The sequence below is a fragment of the Mus caroli genome, chromosome 5, assembly GCF_900094665.2.
Source record: "Mus caroli chromosome 5, CAROLI_EIJ_v1.1, whole genome shotgun sequence".
NCBI lineage: Eukaryota > Metazoa > Chordata > Mammalia > Rodentia > Muridae > Mus > Mus caroli.
This window is the reverse complement of record NC_034574.1, coordinates 37,109,783-37,118,860: the sequence shown is the minus strand read 5'-3', so window position 1 is coordinate 37,118,860 and position 9,078 is coordinate 37,109,783.

Sequence of the window (9,078 nt, the reverse complement as noted above, 5' to 3'; positions counted from 1 at the left end):
CTCACACCAGTCAGAATGGCTAAGATCAAAAATTCAGGTGACAGCAGATGCTGGCGAGGATGTGGAGAAAGAGNAACACTCCTCCATTTTTGGTGGATTTGCAAGCTTGTACAACCACTCTGGAAATCAGTCTGGTGGCTCCTCAGAAAATTGAATATAGTACGACTGAAGGGATAGAGGAGGGAGTGTAAGGAAGAATAAATAACACTAGAACCATTCTGGAATATCATGTGCAAAACTACTACAGCAAAAGATTTCCAAGACATAAATATATACTTCTATAAGCAGAGTAATCCTAGAATGGGATAACAATACTCACACTAGACACCAAATTAAAAAGTCCAGAGAAATAACTGGGTTATCTCTTTTAGAGTTGTTGGCCTTTACGTTCTTATAGAACATCTCAAATTATAGAAAATTGCCAGTGCTCTTGATTGTCCCTCAGAATTTGACAATAGGACTATTGTTGAACCCACCATATGCTTGAATTATTAGCTATAGAGAAATCATTGATGTTAAACCTTTATTTCTACTGTTAGTTTTCATACTGCTAGACGGTTCTTTAGACATCACAGGAGTCTAAAGGGAATCACCAGTCTTTTCCAACTGCAAACACCACAAGCTACAACAATGGCTGCTCTCGCAAGACATGCCCACTGGTGCAATAGTGTCATAAACATCATGGGAATAACAAGCAAGTAAGAAGTCATTGGATTGATGGCTGACCTTCAGAAGGCAAACACCATACTTTGCACTGTTATAGGAACCAAAACCCTGTGGCTATAAAGGACATGCCTCCTATGAAAGAACCCACCGCTATTATTACTTGGCTATACAACGGTGGGAGAATTTCCTTTGTTGATGTCCATGTCTCATGAAGTGAAGTAGTGTGGGCTCTTGGTTGCTTGTTCTCCTATCAGATCGTAATACTTCAGAGTTGCCATTTAAAAACTCCACCTCTACCTGCTTGGTTCTCCCTTGGATCTCTCAACATTTATATGAGTAAGAAAGATATCTTGTTCTTGTTTATAAAATGCCCAGTTTCAGTGGGTTAGACATGCAGTTTAGTGATTCAATGTTGTTGATGCCCTAAGATTCACATCTGTTGCACAGCCAAAAGAAAACCAACAGAAACAAACACCCCAGTTTTAGATATTTTATCTTAACAGCGTATGTGAACTGACAGATTTGGCCTTTCCCCTGAAACCCCAACTGTAATTTATTTTTCATTCTTTCCTCCACTCGTTATTTTTTCCCCTGGAACCTGACTAGTTAATGAGAGGGCTCTAACTTGATCATACTGTTGTCAGTGAAGAACCTGGATAATGTTCCCTTTCCATGTTAGAACTGATAAATAAGTTATGTATTTATGGATTCATTATTCTTGCTGAATGTACACCAATGCAGCCTTTTCTATGAGCAATGCCTTCTCTTTGTAAAACACAAACAAAACAAATAAAATTATACTGTCATAGCTCTCCGGTTGTTTAATAGTTCACAGGAAGATTGTCCTAAGAATTATCAGTATAGTTTACCAAATGTTATACAAACAGTAACATTTCAGACATCAAAAGACTCTTTTATAATGTTCTTTCATTTACTTCTCTTTTTATTAATTAATTTATTTTACATCTTGATTGCATCTCCCCCTCTCTTCTCTCCTCTCAGTCTGTTCTCTCACCTCTCTTCCCCTCTATGGCTGCTTCTTCCCTTTCTCCTCAGAAAAGGAAATATCTCCCATGGATATCAACCTGTCTTGGCCTATTAAGTTGCAGTAGACTTAGATGCCTCTTCTATTAAGGCTAGACAAGGCAGGCCAGTTAGAAGAAAGGGATTCAAATGAAGTCAGCAGAGTCAGAGAAAAATCCCTGCTCCTGCTGTTAGGAGTATCATATGTAGGCCAAGATACACAATAGGTACATATATGCAGAGAGCCTAGTTCTGTCCCGTGCAGGCTTTCTGGTTGGTAATTCAGTCTCTGTGGGCACCTATGAGGCCAGATTAGTTGATTCTGTAGGTTTTCTTGTGGTGTCTTTGACTTCTCTGGTTCCTTCAATCCTTCCTCCCTGTCTTTGACAGGATTCCCCAAGTTCTACCAAATATTTGTCTGTGGGTCTTTGTATATATTTCCATTAGTTGCTGGGTGAAGCCTCTCAGATGACAGTTAAGTTAGACTCTTATCGGCAAGTGTACCAGAATATCATTAATATTGTCAGGGGTAGGCTTTCTCTCTCTCATGGCGTGGGTCTCAAGCTGGGCCAGTCATTGGCTGGCCATTCCCTCAACTTCTTCATTTACTTTTCTTTTATTGAACTATCAAGCCAAATTCCCTATACATGAATCAGACACATTAGTTATAAGCACAGGATGACAGCACTGGATTTATAGAGGGGTGTTCCTTTTGGAATAAGAATTCTTTTTCTCTTAATGCTACTGCAAGATTAGCCTGAGGGAAGAGCAGAAGCCGGTCTTAAATATTTAATTTCCATCTTTGAACTGGATGTCGGGAATGGTGAGGGTGGCCCCACATACAAGCTCACCAACCACAGACGTTCCAACACTCACCCTCCTTTCCTGTCTCGCATGTCATGGGACTTTCTCTCCAGTAACTAAGCCTCTATTACTCTTAAACCATCTAGTTGATGTCACCCCAGCAGTGAAGTCATTACAATTCTCCAGGGAAATTTTATCCTGGACTAATAACATCCTATTAGCATCTTTCAATGCCAGAGGAAAATCTGCTCCAGGAAAAGGCAGAGAGGTAGCAAAGAGTAAAACACAGAACAGAATATGTCCCACTGGCTTTATGTAATCCTTTGCTGACACACGATTTCTCAATTATACAGCCCTAGCTTCCTATTCACTGCTGGCAATTAAGGAGCTGAGGGAAGAGGTTCTTTCCTTTTGTTGACTCTGTCCATATGTAAAGTAACAAGGGTGATCCTGAGAGATTTACATCCTGTGGGCAACTTAGGTGATGAAGAAAAATGGGCAAAACTGTACAGTTTCCATAAATTCAGATTTCATATACTATGAATTGTCAACTAAACTGCTCGAGATGAGTAGTTACACATTTTCTTTAACAAATGGCATGAATTCTGTGTGAGTGTATTCATTTGCATAGGAACACTGCATACATAAAAATATGTACATGTATTTATGTAGGAGAGTTCTTTTATTTTTTTCGTGTTTTAGTATTCCCGACTCTGCTTCATTTCTCCTTGTTGAATCACAAAAGCTGTTACTGAGATAGTGAGATGCTGGATGGAGAATGCAAAGACAGTGAAGTGAATGGATTGATATTGATAGAGACACATGATGCTTACTTAGCCTTTGGACACAGGAAGAGGAGGTTAGTAAAAGAAAATATCATGAAGAGTTTTAAGGACTTTTAGAGATTGCAAACATAAATCCAGGAAGCAGTAATTTGGCGTAAATTTTAATTATTTCTTAATATTGGGCAGGTATGTCTCTCAGTCAGCTTTACTTCACAGAGAGAAATTATTAAGTATATTAAATAGCAGCGTATATTTGTGAAGTTGCATATGGTACTACACACACACACACACACACACACACACACACACATGCACATACATTTAACTAATACAGAAGTGTACAAGCCTATAAGTGTAGAGGTTACAGACTGAGTTTCACAGTAATATATATGAATGGTGAGAAATTACTTATCTTTGTTAAGCATAGCACTATTCTTAATTGCATTTGTTAGATGAAATATTATTCTCAGGATTTTGGAAACAATTCTGTAAGCAGAAATAATACTAGATGAATGGAAGAGTCTCACAACTAATTTAACTAAAGGGGCCATTATCCACCCAAAGAATAAATATTTACAACCAATCCATGTGAAATTATGGTCAAAAGAGGCCTAAGATATTTTCCTTCAAAGTTTACTTTCTCATTTGACTAGTATGATCATGAACAGGTGACTTTCTTTCTGTACCTTAATCTCCTCATCTCAAAATGAAGATTACGGCATTAAACTGTCACAGAACCAGTAGCAATGTTTAATAAAGTAAAATGCCCCAAGCATTTTGAATATTGCCTATTTTAAGTGCAGAATAAATGTTAGCAGCCATATGTCAGTGACTGGTGGTTCTGCTGTCAACCCCAGAGAAGACTCCTGTCACCTTCATTCCATACTCATGAAGTTCTAGCACACTATCCATCATGTAAGGAAGACATGATAAGCAATGTCCTTTGTATTTTTCTCATTAGTATACATTAGATAGGCTAATTCTAGGTGTCAACTGTATGCTTCAAATGTACAAAACTTACAGAGAAATTAGCAACAATTGCATCTTTTAATTCTACTAACATCCTACTACATGGTATGATTGGTTTCATTTTAAAGCTAAGACTCATTGTGTTAGCTCCTACCTAATATCAGGTAAGTCTAGGTAAAAACTGAAAAAGGGGTGTCTTATTATTTCTTCAGCAGAAGTGTTTCCACAAACAGTTATACTTCACCTTTAATCTTTATTATGTTATTTCCTCTTCCCATGACATTAAAAGTTTGAGATTGTTGTACACAGGAATGTAGAACTCTGCCTCAACACTTCAGGATAGCCACATTCAATCTTTGGACTTTGGTCTGTCAAGGATGCAGGGAACTTATTTCCACCAGCCTTCCTCTTGATTTTAAGTTTGCTTATATTTTGTGTTACAATAAATGGTTTGTGTAAGCTTCATGATGCTTATAGATAATAAAATTGTAAATGTTGCCAGTGTTTGAAGCAATGCATTCTACTATCTCCCCATTGGCCATTGGCTTCACCTGCCCTCAAACCACCCGTTTTAATGAGAAAACACACGCACAGACACACACACACACACACACACACACACACACACACACACACACAGACACACACACTAAGGAGGGAAGAGGATAGTGGGCATAGAGGGACAGAGCAGGGGTAGAGGAGTGGAGGGAGAGAGGAGTGGGGAGGGAAGAAAGGAGAGAGGGAGTGAAGGAGGCAGAAATGAAAGTAAAAGGGTATGTGTAGGCAGAAGGCGGGTATCTAGCATCCAGATCAGCAAGGCTGGCAGCTTTATCTTCTGGTGCCTTAAGCTATTATGATCTGTGCAGCCTTCTGTGACTACATATGTCTCCAAGCTGAGTGATGTTTCCTAGCTGCATTCTACATTATGACCCGCCTCCACTCCCACCTTTTGAATCACTCTAAATTAAGCAATTGCTGTGTGCAGTGGCAAAAGGAGAACCTATTTGGGCCAGTAAAACTAATGGAAGTACACAATGCTTTAAGACCTCACAGACTAAAAAGGAGAAGGGGTATCTACTTTGCTTCATTGAAAAAAAAAATAGAACACATGATTCTACTTTCTTCACACAGACTTTGGTATTAGGAAATGTGAGCCCAAAATGGTAAGTAGAATTCTTTGTTCAGACATCACCAAAGTTAGACTGATTGTGGAACATGGGTGAACAGTTACTGATGTGGCCAATGGGCTTTCACTTCGACTCTCATTAAGCTAAGAGATGATGTGATAACAAGAAAATCAGAGTTGGCCCAGAAATAGCAAGGGGTGAAATAAATTTTCTGAGGTATATTATAAAATCATTCCCAGACACAGAGAATGAATCTGGTTTGCTCTAAGCTCTATTGTTAACTAGTGCTGTCCAGTGTAAACTGGGGTCCTTTCAGGAGCCCCTGTCATTACCTGGAAGTGTTCTTGCTTCTGTAGAAGGTAGTCAACAGAAGCTACTTTGGAGTCACTGTTTTTGACCTGAGTAAACAGACAGAACTCAGGACACTGGGTAATTTTTTTCCTGATATCAGGTCTGATCACCTTATTGTTGCTTCCGGCTCGGATACCAGAAAGCCCAGTGGTCTTTTGGTAATTATTACCTTCACCAAGAACTGGAGATTTGTAGTTTAACTGATAATACTTCAGCACTGCCATTCCAATATGAAAAAATGCTCTTTTGGAATGGAAATACAGAAAGAACAGCACAGGTAGCCAGACATGCATGTCTGTTTCAAACAGCTTATAGAACATGGGAATTGAATTTATTAAAGTAAATAGTACCAAGGAGCAAAAGAGACTTGATAATTGGTTGTGAGTGATGGCACGGCATGACTGTTGCTAGTGGTATCACTGAGACAGAGCACCAACTTGGGACCCTGAATTAGTCACATCAGTCTTTTTTTTTGTTTTGTTTTGTTTTGTTTTGTTTTGTTTTGTTTTTGTTTTTGTTTTTTTTATTTTTTGAGACAGAATATAGGCTGTAGAGCCCTGGCTGTCCTGGAACTCACTTTGTAGACCAGGCTGGCCTCAAACTCAGAAATCTGCCTGCTTCTGCCTCCTGAGTCTTAACAAAGTGTAAGCTTAAATTTAAGTTTTCTCTCCATAACTCAAGCTTGAGTTATCACTATACTCCTGCCCCATTCTCACCTTAACTCAGTCTACATTTCAGTAGAATTCTAACTGAACTTCAACCATTTTATCTTTGTAGTTAAAAATAAGTTGTGTATTGTCTGTATCACTGACACACAGGCAAATCCCAGACATTAGTAACAGGATGTATATTAATTTTCATGATTGCATATGTTATTTTTATTCCACCTCCAATCCCTTCTGCCACCTGAAATAATTCTTCTGGACCTCACTCAAAGTGTCATTGCTGTACAGGACAGTTTCTGTGTTCTGGATACACATTGATATTTTTAGATTGTATCAGCTTAGAGGGCTTCAGGATATGTCTCAACTGCTCTCAGCATTGAATTAGAATCTCTGGGTATAAGGATGCAAAAGATTGAATCTGGGTATAGTTGTATGAGAGCTCCTTCAGTGTCTACTGTGTAACCAGATTTGAGAGCTGCAAACTCAGGTAGCTTTGTGTTAGGTGTTATTATTGACAGCATTGTTTATGCCAATGAATATATTCCATGTGTTTCCCCCTAGGTTAGCATCATGTTATTTAAGGCACCCTGTGAAGAAGAAATCATGGTTTCTAATTTAAAGGGCAAACATAAACCTCCAATTCAAATCTCTCATAGCAAGTAATTCTGATTCTAGAAGACTTCTACAAGCCCATGCAAGCCAAGTGTGAAGATACCAGGGAAACATCCCTGGGAACATAAATCTATTCCTGGGGTCTTGTTTGCCTCTGTTATTTTTAGTCTCTGTCTTCTACACATATTTTAAATGTTCTTTTAAGGCAGTGGTTCTCAACTTGTGAGTCAAGGCCCCTTTGGGATCAACTGACCCTTTCACAGAGGCCACATATCAGATTTCCTATGTATCAGATATTTACATTGAAATTCATAACAGTATCAAAATTACAGTTATGAACTAGTGACAGAAATGATTTTAGGGTCCCACTCCATGAGGAACTGTATTAAAGGTTCACAGCACTAGGACTTTTGATAATGACCGTCTTAAGATTTACTTTGGACCCTGCAAACAAGAACTTCACCAATTTTCTTAGGCCTTGGAAAAACTGGATTTGGTGGTGTGTGTGTAACTCATTTGTTTCGTATTTTTTGAAGGTATTAGAAATGTACAAATGTCTGGGAAACTAACACTAGCTTATGTATCACTTCAAAGAATAAGATATTCGTTTGTTGTGGAAGGATAAACTGAAAAGGAGCCTGACTTCCCTTGCACAGGTGGCTTATACAGTTCAGTCTTGCCTATCATGTTGGCAATGACTCCTGTCTATATTCTCACCAGTACTAACTTATCACATTAAAAAGAGGAAAGGTTCTAAACTGACTATCTCTGTGACCATAAGAAAGTTTGGCTAAGTACTTAGATACATATTGATTTTCTCTTTCATTTCCTGAGGACTTCTTTGTAAACAGCTATATTCTATGCAATGATGTATGTCTTTCTTACTGATCTCAAGCTACTATTTGCAGGTTAAAATATTAATGCTTGATTTGCAAATATATTTCAAATATCTCCATTGAATAGCTTTATCCTTTCAAAAAACTTAAAGTCATTAAAATTAGACTTGGATAATTTCTAAATTTCTTTCAATAGAATGTTCTCTTTCACTGAAAATTTAAAATCCCACTTTTTCAATATTTTAGATTTTTTAAAAATAATTTAGACCTAATACCATTTTAAATGTTTTATTTCCTTTCTAGTCTGTGTCCTTGTGGCTGAATAACCCCAATAATGGATCATGATATTTATTAATAAAATAGCCTCCTGTCCAGCCACTGAAATGCTATTTGTATTATTATGTATTAAATATGGAGTTTTATTGACAACTGGACTTGATAAATATCCTTTTCTTTCTGACTCAGTCTATTTATTTGTTTGTACTTTTAGACAGGCTCTTGCTATGCAATCTGGTTGGACTTGAACATGGGCTTTTTTGCCTTGGCCTTCTAAATCTGTAATAACTGACTCACTAGGCTAGGTAGCTACTTTTGGTAACTCTTCATGACATATCAGTTTCACAAGTTATAAAAAGTTCTAAATTTTTTTTTAGATGTTTCTATTTTATTACTGTCACAGTGAAATTTTTTTTCATTTCCAGATTTTTTTTAAATTAGGTATTTTCTTCATTTACATTTCCAATGCTATACCAAAAGTCCCCCAAACCCTCCCCCCAACTCCCTACCCACCTACTCCCACTTCTTGGCCCTGGCGTTCCCCCATATTGAGGCATATAAAGTTTGCAAGACCAAGGTGTCTCTCTTCCCAATGATGGCTGACTAGGCCATCTTCTGCTCCATATGCAGCTAGAGACACGAGCTCCAATGGTACCTCCCTTACCAGTATTTATGTTTTATAAATATTTATACTATTTATGAATACTTACTAGTGTTTTAAAAACAAAGTGTATTATTCAAGTAAAAACAGCATTTACTTGGAATTGTATATAGCTCTTAAGTTTTGCAGAATGGACATTTCTATGGAATTATTTAATTTTGTTTTAAAAACAAAGGGTTCTGACAAGTTCCTTCCGGTCCACTCCAGCACCAGGGTGCCTTGCCCACGGAGTCTCCGGAAACCCGCAAGGACCCACACAGGATTAACCATGGGATCCTAAGACCTCTGGTGAGTGGAACACAG